Source organism: Plutella xylostella, chromosome 10 (genome assembly GCF_932276165.1).
Source record: "Plutella xylostella chromosome 10, ilPluXylo3.1, whole genome shotgun sequence".
Classification (NCBI taxonomy): domain Eukaryota; kingdom Metazoa; phylum Arthropoda; class Insecta; order Lepidoptera; family Plutellidae; genus Plutella; species Plutella xylostella.
The window spans coordinates 12,209,910-12,223,541 of NC_063990.1; positions in this window are offsets into that span (position 1 = coordinate 12,209,910).

Consider the following 13,632-nt stretch of genomic DNA (forward strand, 5'->3'; position numbering starts at 1 on the left):
GTTTCGTCTGCTCAAATTTATGTTCGTCTATACCTATGTATAATCTAGTTTCTCCTAATGTTATCTTAATAAATAATATATTAAGTATGTAGTAAATGTACAAATTGTGGTATTTTTCTCCTACATCCCGAAAATCACGATATTGTATGATCAAAAAATCGAAAGTTAACGACCAATATAATTATTACAAACCCCATGAGATCGAAACCTAAAAATAGGTGCGACGACGAGCAAAGCGAGGAGGAGCGTGTTAGGTGCACATGTTCATCAAAACCAAAGCGGAGCGCAGCGAAGCGGAGCGGAGCGTTTTCCAAACAGCGGAAACAATACAAGGCACCAGTTTGCGCTATGTAGGGAGACGCTCCGTCAAAGTTAAAGCCAAACGAATATTATTACTTTGTATAAACCTAATAAACCTATGCCATAGCATTATTAGGCTATTCAAGATTTGGCCATACCATTATTAGGCTAAACAATGTTATGCGAAATAACTTTTTACTAAACGAGATTTATGCCATACGATTTTCGGCGTAACGAGACTTTGACCAAACGTTACTATGCAATACGAGATTAGGTAAATAAATCTTATGCCAAAAAAGGTAGAACCCATGGTGGTATTAAATTCGATGAAAGTTGACAAATAAGTACGAAGATACTTGACTAAAAATGATTTTCATGACTTCATTGAGCAAAGACTTGCATAGCAATGGCAGAATAGTAATTTATAAATGTTTAATTTCAAGCATCTAACTTATGCAGTATTGGTTTTTTTCATACTACTTATTTTTTTTCAACTCCCATTTTTCAAAACAAAACCATAACTTTACTAAGGTGTGCAGACATGTTAGATTGAAAACATCTAGGTATCTTGCAATATCCTATTGTAACTAAGCTTTACGGCTTCATCACGCACGTGGGATAGCACGCCATTTTCCCGCATCTCGTGTGCATATTCCACGCGTTACAATGAATACTTGTATGAACGCGTGCGGGGAAATCCCGCGTGCGTGATCAAATCCGCATGCTGTTCAAACAGCCTAAGTTAATGCCGAATTTCAACCGCTAACTCCGATTTTTGTGGGAAAATACGGTACCTAAGCTACGTCCCTTCCAAATTTCAAGTGCCTACGCTACGTTTAGCCTGTGCGTGTCAGTCATGGGAATTCCGTATAGAAAATCTCTGCACATTTTTCCTAAAACACCTACGTAATAAGTTTCATGGTTTTGGTTTTATCTTCAAAAATGACGCATAAGAACCAAATGACAATGAATGAAACCTCGTATTGAATTATTGAAAGGTACAGTCGTTTATTGGGTTGTTTTCGAGGACCTTAAAAACTTATTGCAAATACATACAAACTATAAGTACATTAGCTAAAATCAAACCATACCGCGATCTATATCCGATCCGACAACGCCATCTAGGAGCGGACATAGCTACTATATAAATTAAACTTCTAAAACTCAACACCCATAAAACTTTCAACCCCTTTATTACACCCCCACACTGGGTTTTTTTTTCAATGCTAATTATTATTTTTTTGTGATTATGTAGTGCCTAAATACAAAATATAATGTGTTTATCTTCAAAAATGACGAACTTCATACAAAATATGAACCCCTATTTCATCCACTCACAGATCGAAGTTTCAAAAACGCTAGAACAAAATGTTTAATTATTGCTCATCAAGTGCTTAAATATAAAGTTTATTTTAAAAAAGATCTACCCCGGCCGGGAATCGAACCCGGGACCTTCGGCATAGCAGTCAGGGTCACTAACCACTACGCCAGATTTTTATCTTATAAAATTAAGTATTCGCATACAACTTTTAACCCTCCCTTTTAACCCCTTACAACCTCCGTTTCGCAATAAAAAGTAGCCTATGTTCTTTCTCAGGGTCTAGACCATATGTATACCAAATTTCATTCAAATCCGTTCAGTAGTTTTGGCGTGAAAGAGTAACAGACAGACAGACAGACAGTTCCGGATATAACCAACAGATGGCACTAAAAGCGCAATACAGAGAGCTTGTATGGAACCGAGGCCAATTAATATGAAATTCTACATCGCGGTATTAAAGTTTTTCAGTTGTCTGAAATAAATACAAAACCTAATATGTTAAATCTATTCTATAGTAGGAGAGTCAGACAGTGACTTTCGCATTTATAATATTAGTTAAGGATAGTATAGTAGAGTAGAGTGATGTCGCGTAGGAGAAATCGTTTGGAAGCGTACCAAACATTTGTCAAATGCAAATAGAAAATTTATGGCTAAACTGTCTCCTAAATTTGAAAAGCAGTTCATCATCATCATCATCACGACCCATCACGTCCCCACTGCTGGGGCACGGGTCTCCTTCCAATGAAGGAAGGGTTTAGGCCTAGTCCACCACGCTGGCCAAGTGCGGGTTGGTGGACCTCAACACAAGCAAGCTTGTGCTGAGAGAGTTGTCGGGTAAGTGGGCAACCCGACTGTCAGATGTTTTCAAGCCGCCCGAAGGCCTCTGACTAGGCTTAACGACTGCTGCCGAAGCAGCAACCGGGACCCACGGCTTAACGTGCCGTCCGAAGCACGGAAGCGTCCAGAAAAGAACCACTTGAAATCGGTCACCCATCCAATGGCTTCGAAAAAAATCGCTAAAAATCGCTTCGAGAAAAGCCGTTATCCTTAATCCTTAATCCTTAACTAATCCTTAACTAATATTATAAATGCAAAAGTCACTGTCTGACTCTCCTACTATAGAATAGATTTAACATATTAGGTTTTGTATTTATTTCAGACAACTGAAAAACTTTAATACCGCGATGTAGAATTTCATATTAATTGGCCTCGGTTCCATACAAGCTCTCTGTATTGCGCTTTTAGTGCCATCTGTTGGTTATATCCGGAACTATCTGTCTGTCTGTCTGTTACTCTTTCACGCCAAAACTACTGAACGGATTTGAATGAAATTTGGTATACATATGGTCTAGACCCTGAGAAAGAACATAGGCTACTTTTTATTGCGAAACGGAGGTTGTAAGGGGTTAAAAGGGAGGGTTAAAAGTTGTATGCGAATACTTAATTTTATAAGATAAAAATCTGGCGTAGTGGTTAGTGACCCTGACTGCTATGCCGAAGGTCCCGGGTTCGATTCCCGGCCGGGGTAGATCTTTTTTAAAATAAACTTTATATTTAAGCACTTGATGAGCAATAATTAAACATTTTGTTCTAGCGTTTTTGAAACTTCGATCTGTGAGTGGATGAAATAGGGGTTCATATTTTGTATGAAGTTCGTCATTTTTGAAGATAAACACATTATATTTTGTATTTAGGCACTACATAATCACAAAAAAATAATAATTAGCATTGAAAAAAAAACCCAGTGTGGGGGTGTAATAAAGGGGTTGAAAGTTTTATGGGTGTTGAGTTTTAGAAGTTTAATTTATATAGTAGCTATGTCCGCTCCTAGATGGCGTTGTCGGATCGGATATAGATCGCGGTATGGTTTGATTTTAGCTAATGTACTTATAGTTTGTATGTATTTGCAATAAGTTTTTAAGGTCCTCGAAAACAACCCAATAAACGACTGTACCTTTCAATAATTCAATACGAGGTTTCATTCATTGTCATTTGGTTCTTATGCGTCATTTTTGAAGATAAAACCAAAACCATGAAACTTATTACGTAGGTGTTTTAGGAAAAATGTGCAGAGATTTTCTATACGGAATTCCCATGACTGACACGCACAGGCTAAACGTAGCGTAGGCACTTGAAATTTGGAAGGGACGTAGCTTAGGTACCGTATTTTCCCACAAAAATCGGAGTTAGCGGTTGAAATTCGGCATTAACTTAGGCTGTTTGAACAGCATGCGGATTTGATCACGCACGCGTTCATACAAGTATTCATTGTAACGCGTGGAATATGCACACGAAATACGGGAAAATGGCGTGCTATCCCACGTGCGTGATGAAGCCGTAAAGCTTAGTTACAATAGGATATTGCAAGATACCTAGATGTTTTCAATCTAACATGTCTGCACACCTTAGTAAAGTTATGGTTTTGTTTTGAAAAATGGGAGTTGAAAAAAAATAAGTAGTATGAAAAAAACCAAAACTGCATAAGTTAGATGCTTGAAATTAAACATTTATAAATTACTATTCTGCCATTGCTATGCAAGTCTTTGCTCAATGAAGTCATGAAAATCATTTTTAGTCAAGTATCTTCGTACTTATTTGTCAACTTTCATCGAATTTAATACCACCATGACATGTTATTGGGTAGGTAGTTCGGGAGTCGTCCACGGCAAAATAATTTTAAGGCGAAGCGAAGCTCGCGGGCAACAGCTAGTTACTGAATAAAGCTCAGCAGACGTATACAAGCTAAAAAAATTAAGAGTTAAAGATGTAGGAAAGTGGCATTCCTCGGACATGAAGCGTCTGGGATGAATCCAGGTTGGATTCTTTTGAGGAGAGGGGATATGTGATGAATCATGTTGCGCACTAGTGACTAATAGATGGCGTTACCAGTCGGCTAAATAGCTATTAGGTAATTTGATATTTCGTTAGATGCGGTAGGTTGAAGAAAAAGAGATAGGGGTAAGGCTGGTGACTCCGTACAAAGAGAACACTGGTCTTTTCTGAAAGACGTTGTTGAGAAATTATTATTAAGTACTTATATCGAAATTGTGCATTCACTGAGAATAATAAGTGAATCGGATCAATCCTGTATATAGGTATTATGATTGCCACAGACCTGTATTTGAGTAGACAACGCAAGTGCATGTACTTCGCGTGTAAAAAGGGAGTGAAATTATCTTCCTTTAGCGCAGTGTCATTAGGAACGTTCCTAAACTAAATCGATCAAGTGACGTGACTGACGTGACAGTAGGTATAAAAATAATGGCACGCTTTGGGCACGCTTGGTTTCTATACAAGGAATGAGACAAGCGTTGTCTATTCAAATACAGTCTGTGATGATTGCATTATAAATTATAGTTGTTGTTTGTGAGTGTTCCGGAATAATAGGGATAAGTTCGTTAATTGTACTTTTGAGCGAAGTGCTTAGTTTTTTATTATTTCTTTGCAGCTTATGGAAACGCCATTATTATACGCGGAAGTGCAATATAAATTATCGCCGTATTAAACCATTGTCTGGCCAGAATACTGAAGGGCTTTTTCGCGTTGTCAATTATCAGTACCGCAGCTAAGTTAGTTGGTAGAACGTCTGGGGATATAAGAGCGGTGGTAGCTCAGTCGGGTAAGTGCCCGCTTCTCACGCCAGAGATGCGGGTTCGAATCCCGGCGCTGACATGTACCAATGAGTTCTTTTAACTTAAGTACAATGTATACCATCGCTCTTACGGTGAAGGAAAACATCGTGAGTAAACCTGCATATCTAGATCTAGCACATCTAGATATGTGAACCCACCAACCCACAGTGGACCAGCGTGGTGGGAAGTGGTCCAAGCTTAGGAAGGCAGTTTAGACCTTGGGGACATGCACAAAGGTTCCACTCGAGAGAGTCAGGTGCAGGTACTTACACCCCCACAGATAATAGAATAATAGAGAATAAAAAACCGGCCAAGTGCGAGTCGGGCTCGCGCACAAAGGGTTCCGTAGCAGCAAATATAATAACCAAAATTACAGTTAAATCAACCTATCTCAAAAACTATAAGAGATACTTTGATCAAACCAAAAATCGTTGAAAGAGTTAATTAGCATGCATCACCTCTATTTTTTTTAGAATTTTATACCCCGTAGTTATAAAAATAGAGGGGGGGGGACATACTTTTTACGACTTTGAGAGCTGATATCTCAAAAACCGTTCACTTTAAGAAAAATGTTTTTTAGAAAACTTTATATCATTTTAAAAGACCTTTCCATTGATACCCCACACGGGTATGTACATCGAAAAAAAAAAATTCATCCCTCAGTTACATGTATGGGGGGCCCCACCCCCAATTCTTTTTTTTACTATTTAGTGTCATATTTTTGTAGCGGTTCATACAACACATATTCCCATCAAATTTCATCACTGTATTACTTATAGTTTCCGAGTAAATCGGCTGTGACAGACGGACAGACGGACAGACGGACATGACGAAACTATAAGGGTTCCGTTTTTGCCATTTTGGCTACGGAACCCTAAAAACGTCTGGGGTTGTCCCATTTTTTTTTCAGAATTTTATTCCACCCCCAAGGGTGGGTAAAGGGGGTAAAAACAGGGTATGAATATCCATTTTGGGTACCTATTAATATCAACCGATTGTAATGAAATTTAAAACGTAAATATAGTTCTTATAACAAAAAAATATGATGTTGACCTTGAGCTGACTGATCTGATAATGGAAACGCAAGTCAGTCAAGGGAACTCCTCAACGGTATATAGAAACTACCTCGTAAGCTCGTAAGCCTAAGCTTGAGTGATTCGTATTGACTAGAAGGACTTATCGGTATAATTTGCATCTTAATTTTGACTGAGTAATATTGCAAATTATAGTATAGTGCCACAATCTTATCTGTTCCGGTGGTCAAAATGTGCAACTAACGACGTCATTGTCAAGCGTCATTTCATACTCTGTGCGTTATTTGAGTTGTCAATTTCTGCGAAAAAATGATGATTATTGACATGTTCTCCCAACCTATCAAGGGTTGGCTGGAAGAAATTGCTTTTTGGCAATTAGCCTTTGTACATTGTATGAATTTCTTTTAATTTTATGCTCTTATTTCTTGTTACTTTAGAAAATGTTAAATAAAGTGTTCATAAATAAATGAATAATATTTAATAGTGTTTTTTAAGTCTGTCTATCTCGGTATTTCCACGACCCACAGATCTGATATTACCTATACCATTGTAATCTAGATTTAATCTCCTATATCAAAACATAATTAGATCTTATTTTATTTCTGTTCGCCGTGTACAAATTTTCCAAACAACAAATGTCGTTTGATATATACTTGTCGCAGCGTTGGCAGACAAACGCCGCATCGATGTTGATTTGAGCGTGTAAACGCGTCGTAATCGAATCAGAAACGTCAAGGGATTTTCCTTGGGTAAGGTCGATACAGCCCTGGCAACATTTTAAAAAGTAAGAGGTCACGTGACGTTTAAAAAGTGAAGGGGCCATGCCGCCATTCTGGATTCTGAGCTTGGACGAGTTGGACGTGACACGGGAAACAGTGTGCTGTATCGAACTTGCCGCGTTTCTAAAAGTAATCCGTCTGCATCATCGCGATCTTGCATTGTTACATTAAGTGTTGATTGTAATCTGAATAATCAAGATACGAACTATACGAAGAGCCTATTATTTCCGCCCGCACGATGAATCCACCGCCAGACGAGATGCCCGGCGGACCCCTCCCCGTCATCAGAAGTGGGATCAGAAGACGCCACCCCACGTGCTTCACACCACGACACGAACTACGAGAAATGGCAGCAGCTTCTAGAACAACAGAATCGGAATTTCCTGACGCTTGTTCGAGCTACGAAAACGCTGTCGTCGTCGTCCGAGCTGAGGTTACCTGATTACGATCTCAGTAAATCAGATGTCGACGCACGTTCTTGGATGTCGACTGCGGACCTGTGCATCAACGACGAGAATCTGCTAGGCGCACGGCTTATGGTGGCCTTGAGCCGCGCTCTGAAAGGTCATGCGTCCACGTGGCTGTCAACTGTATCTTTCCCCTGGATGACATGGAGTGACTTCACGGAGCTTTTCATACGAAGGTACGAGTGCCCAGAAATACAGCTTCATTCCTCATTAATTTGAGTGACAGTAAACCTAAAGAAAACGAGTGCCTTGATACTTATGCTGCCTCGCTGATGACTGCAATAATGTCACGCTGGAAGAATATTATGAATACCGAACAGCTTGCTTTGGCTACAGTTCTGGCACATGTTTCCCGATTTGACCGAAGTGTCCAACGACTGGCTTTCACTACAGAAGTGACTACGCGCAACCAGCTTCAGCAAAAGCTCAAGGCTGTTTCGTTTCTAAAACGGAAAGTAGCTAATAGCGACGACTACCCCGATAGTAAGAAAATGCGCAGCTACAGTGTCCCCGTTCCCAGAAAGTGCAACCGTGGGAAATTAGGGCACGAGTCCACGTTCTGCCTACAAAGAAGACGTGGTTGGAGGAGACCAGAAGAGCGTTCCCCTTCCCAACCAAGCGACAATTTCAAGAGGATACCGCCTCCATCTACAGCGAAGACTGCGGTCACTGGCTTCCTCTGCCAGGGCCAGGGACACTTCGCATCCAGCTGTCCAAAGCGTCGCAGACAGGACCAGGATGCTGCCAGTGGAGGAGCGAGTGGATGCGGTGCAGCCAAGGAGAAGAGGGTCGATCTATGCGTAGTGAGCGCGCCTGCTGGGATGTTGCATTAATCTGGTGAGCTGTTTTCGTTTAAACTATGACTGTAGTTTCAAAGTTTAGAGGCTAGATGTTTCATTACGTGGATGAGGTTAGTGTGACCGGTACTGTGGAATTATTTTCGAGGTTCGAGTCCTGGAACTGTTAATCTGTCGGGTTGCCAGACCTGTTGACTTTAAAAAAAAAAGGTTATGACATTGAGGTTGATCAAATCCTGATGTCCTGTTAAGCTAAGGTCATTAGGGTTTTGGACATGCGTCCATGACCTCATTGGGTAAATGTCCGAAAGTTGATTCCCTATCTTTTTGATTATGATCTTTTTATGCTAAGTAATGATGAAGCAATCGATTGAATTGTGTGTTTCTGTGGTGTGTCTTGCTCAATTGTTTAATGGCACTGGAATGACACCGGATAGAGGTGTGCATTCGTGATGAGTACTTAGGCAACTAGATGGAGGTTGCCGGACAAGTGAGCAAGGACCATTGGTAATCAGATCCTGATCCGTGTTTTTGTTTAGTACAGAGTTAAAGATAGTGGATTAACTTTCGAGTAGGTATTGATTTGTTTTGTCTGATACCACTAGATGAAGGTGGTAGTAGACTGACGCCGGATAGAGGTTGTCTTGAGTCACTATCAGACGCCAGAGAGAGGTTGTCTTGGATGAGAGTATGATTAATTTAAGCTGTGTATACATTCTTCGATTATTTTTAACGTTATTGCTGTTCCATCAATGGGTTTAAGCTGTTTTGAAAATTTCCTTTTGAAACGTGTAACTAATTGAACTTTGATATCCAATTTTGAGATTTAATGACTTTTTGTCTGATACTGTTCAAGTTAAAGCTTCATAGTTCATCAGTGTGATGAATGCAGAGTTCATGAGCCCACTGCTTTCTTCCCTGACTAGGTCAGGACTGGCCGAGTAAAATTCAGTTACTGCGGTTGTTTTTCTTTCTTTCCAGATAACTTACACGAGGACGTGTGAGATGTCATGATGGCCGTGTCGCAGCGTTGGCAGACAAACGCCGCATCGATGTTGATTTGAGCGTGTAAACGCGTCGTAATCGAATCAGAAACGTCAAGGGATTTTCCTTGGGTAAGGTCGATACAGCCCTGGCAACATTTTAAAAAGTAAGAGGTCACGTGACGTTTAAAAAGTGAAGGGGCCATGCCGCCATTCTGGATTCTGAGCTTGGACGAGTTGGACGTGACACGGGAAACAGTGTGCTGTATCGAACTTGCCGCGTTTCTAAAAGTAATCCGTCTGCATCATCGCGATCTTGCATTGTTACATTAAGTGTTGATTGTAATCTGAATAATCAAGATACGAACTATACGAAGAGCCTATTATTTCCGCCCGCACGATGAATCCACCGCCAGACGAGATGCCCGGCGGACCCCTCCCCGTCATACTAATATACTCTTTTCTTTAATATCTTTCATTTACTATCGATCGACCCAATATTTTGATTTATCTATAGGTACTTATGAATGTACCTAATTATAAAATAGGCAATAGCAGAAATGCATTGTCGTTTAAACCACAAATAGGCTGTTATGAAAAGGACTGAGAAGTGAAGGGGGGAAAACTGACCTGGCAGGAACGGCTGTCCGGCTGGGCAAATGTGTTTTGACCTCTTCGGTTTGCCAATCGTTCTCCAACAGGTTGATGTGCTGAGGATCCTTGGCGCGGCGTAGGGCTACGATACGGTGTAGTGGCGCGGCGAATATGGTGCTTCTAAGAACGCGGGAGTGACGGGACAAGTGCGTGTGTCGACCGACTCGTTACGTGGCGATAGTAGAAGTGGCCGAGGGGGGTTGACCGTTGAGGTTTGGCAGATGACACCAGCTAGTTGTTCATCTACCGGCAGTTTCCTTTTAGGATAGGGAAGGTGGGAGGGAGTTACAATCATCTGTGTACCTGTCTGTCAGCTGTTTGCAAGTGTACCCTCAGAGTTCCTTGACCCTTGATGCCCATGGCCCCAACATAGGCAAAATTTAATCGATGGTATCACTGGATTCGATCACAGCGACGACGTCACCGGAACAGATAAGATTGTGGCACTATTAATACTACTGAGTTTATTTATAAAGTAAGAAAATTAATAAAATACTAATTCATTTTCATTTTCATTTTCATTTTCATTTTCATTTTCATTTTCATTTTCATTTTCATTTTCATTTTCATTTTCATTTTCATTTTCATTTTCATTTTCATTTTCATTTTCATTTTCATTTTCATTTTCATTTTCATTTTCATTTTCATTTTCATTTTCATTTTCATTTTCATTTTCATTTTCATTTTCATTTTCATTTTCATTTTCATTTTCATTTTCATTTTCATTTTCATTTTCATTTTCATTTTCATTTTCATTTTCATTTTCATTTTCATTTTCATTTTCATTTTCATTTTCATTTTCATTTTCATTTTCATTTTCATTTTCATTTTCATTTTCATTTTCATTTTCATTTTCATTTTCATTTTCATTTTCATTTTCATTTTCATTTTCATTTTCATTTTCATTTTCATTTTCATTTTCATTTTCATTTTCATTTTCATTTTCATTTTCATTTTCATTTTCATTTTCATTTTCATTTTCATTTTCATTTTCATTTTCATTTTCATTTTCATTTTCATTTTCATTTTCATTTTCATTTTCATTTTCATTTTCATTTTCATTTTCATTTTCATTTTCATTTTCATTTTCATTTTCATTTTCATTTTCATTTTCATTTTCATTTTCATTTTCATTTTCATTTTCATTTTCATTTTCATTTTCATTTTCATTTTCATTTTCATTTTCATTTTCATTTTCATTTTCATTTTCATTTTCATTTTCATTTTCATTTTCATTTTCATTTTCATTTTCATTTTCATTTTCATTTTCATTTTCATTTTCATTTTCATTTTCATTTTCATTTTCATTTTCATTTTCATTTTCATTTTCATTTTCATTTTCATTTTCATTTTCATTTTCATTTTCATTTTCATTTTCATTTTCATTTTCATTTTCATTTTCATTTTCATTTTCATTTTTGAAGTTTGTTGTATATAACGAAGGTTAGGTTTAGGGCATGCAATACCGGTAATATTTTCAATACCGGTATTAATACCGGTATTAGACTTCCTTGTTATAAATGGCATATATTTTGTTTAAAGGTCGTATAGGGCAAAATAAAAGGGTGTCATTTAAACGATCGCCAATTAACTCCGTTTTGAATTTGCTAAATAATAGGTTTGAAGGCAAAATAGTAGATTTGCCAGCAAATTTTTGCCCCCAAACAATTTTAAATCAATTCAACAATTAATCACTTAAAATTGCCGGGATTTATGATCAAGTGGCAAGTTAACATTTATGTATATATTTTAATAGGTATGTCCACATAACTCGATGTTATGTTTAATATTTAAATGAAACAAAAAATTAAGTTTAAATCATCAATATTCTTAATTAAAAACAACATAAACAACCTTCTTCTAATTATAACTTAAACCTTAATCTTCTTCTAATCAAAAGCAATCTTATTGTAATTAAAACTTAAACTTCCTCTTTTCATCATCATCATCATCAGCCAATAATCATCCACTGGTGGAGATAGATCCGCTCCCAAGGAGTGCCACAACATTCGGTCCTCTGCCTTCCTCATCCAACCACTATCGGCTATCCGCCTAAGATCGTCAGTCCAGCGGGCAGGAGGGCGTCCCACGCTCCGTTTGCCTGTTCGTGGTCTCGACTCGAGAACTCGTCTACCCCAACGGTTATCGGTTCTTCGGCAGATATGACCAGCCCACTGCCTCTTCAGCTTGCATATTTTGACAGCTAAGTATGTCGGTAACCTTGGTCCTCTGACGGATAATCTCATTTCTGATACGATCCATCAGAGAAACTCCAAGCATAGCTCTCTCCATAGCACCGTCTCCGCTAATTTGTAAACTCATGTATTAAATTGCTAACGAATTATAATGTTTTAATAACTGGACCAATCATAATGTAACTACTGCACACACACACACACACACACACACACGCACTCACGCCTTGTACTAATGTAGTCCCTTACGGGGTAGGCAGAGGTGCATTGCTGCACCCACTTTTCGCCAGAGTGTTATGTTAGTCCCAATGTAATAGGGGGCGGGCCTATTGCCATTTTACGGGCACATCCAAGACCCGAGAACAAATATCTGTGTTTAAACAAATATCTGCCCCAGCCGGGAATCGAACCCGGGACCATCGACTCAGTAGTCAGGGTCACTAACCACTACGCCATTCGGTCGTCTACTGTAACTACTGCAATGCTGATAAAATATGAATTAAAAAGAAATCGCAACATGCGACCTAGAGTCAATATATTTGCTGGCAAATCTACTATTCTGCGGGCGCAGTTATTATTTGAGGAGCAAAAATAATATTCTGCATACAAAGTTTTTATTTATGTAATGAACTCAAATTTTTTGGCAATCCATCTATTATTTTAGATTTTTGTATTGATATTATTTGCTGATTCATACCAGAGGACACTTTTTATTTATTTGAGGACAAAAATATATTGTTACGGTTGATCTATTAATTTGCTGATACAAGTTGATGACAAAAATAAACTTTGCTGGCAAGAAATATAGTTCCCAAAATAAAACAAGAAAAAGCAATCAAATTCTGTATTATGTAATATTTTTTACGAGAATTGAGTATTAGAGTTAAAATTTTAGAACGCATGGACAACAAGTAGGTTTCCAAAGGCCAAAAACCGCATGTAACGGTTTAAAACAAGTGGACTTTCATAGTATATGGGAGCACAGGGTTAACTATATCTTAATCGCTTGGTATTAACTTTCAATACCGGTATTGAAAAAAGCGTGGATTTGTCCGGGATCCCGGTATTACGCAATACCGGTATTGCGGTATTGCATGCCCTAGTTAGGTTAGGTTAGGTTAGGTTAGATTAGGTTAGGTTAGGTTTTTTTTTTTTTTTTTTTTTAATGAAATCTTTATTTACTGACGCTATTTATTGTGCGTCAACTTTTAAACTTTTAATTATTATATCACTTTTTATACATATACAAAAATAATTAAGATTTCTTTTATCAATTTCTATTAGCAATAGGTAGGGGGAAAATCCGTCATGGACACCTGGGAAGGGAAGACCCAGGTAGTGCCGGACTCTTACCGGCTAAAAACCCCCTTCCTTTTATCATTAAGTATTAATTTAGAACATTATTATAATTTAAATCATTTTCCATAATAAAATCGATATGAAGAACTATACAATACACAAAATAATACA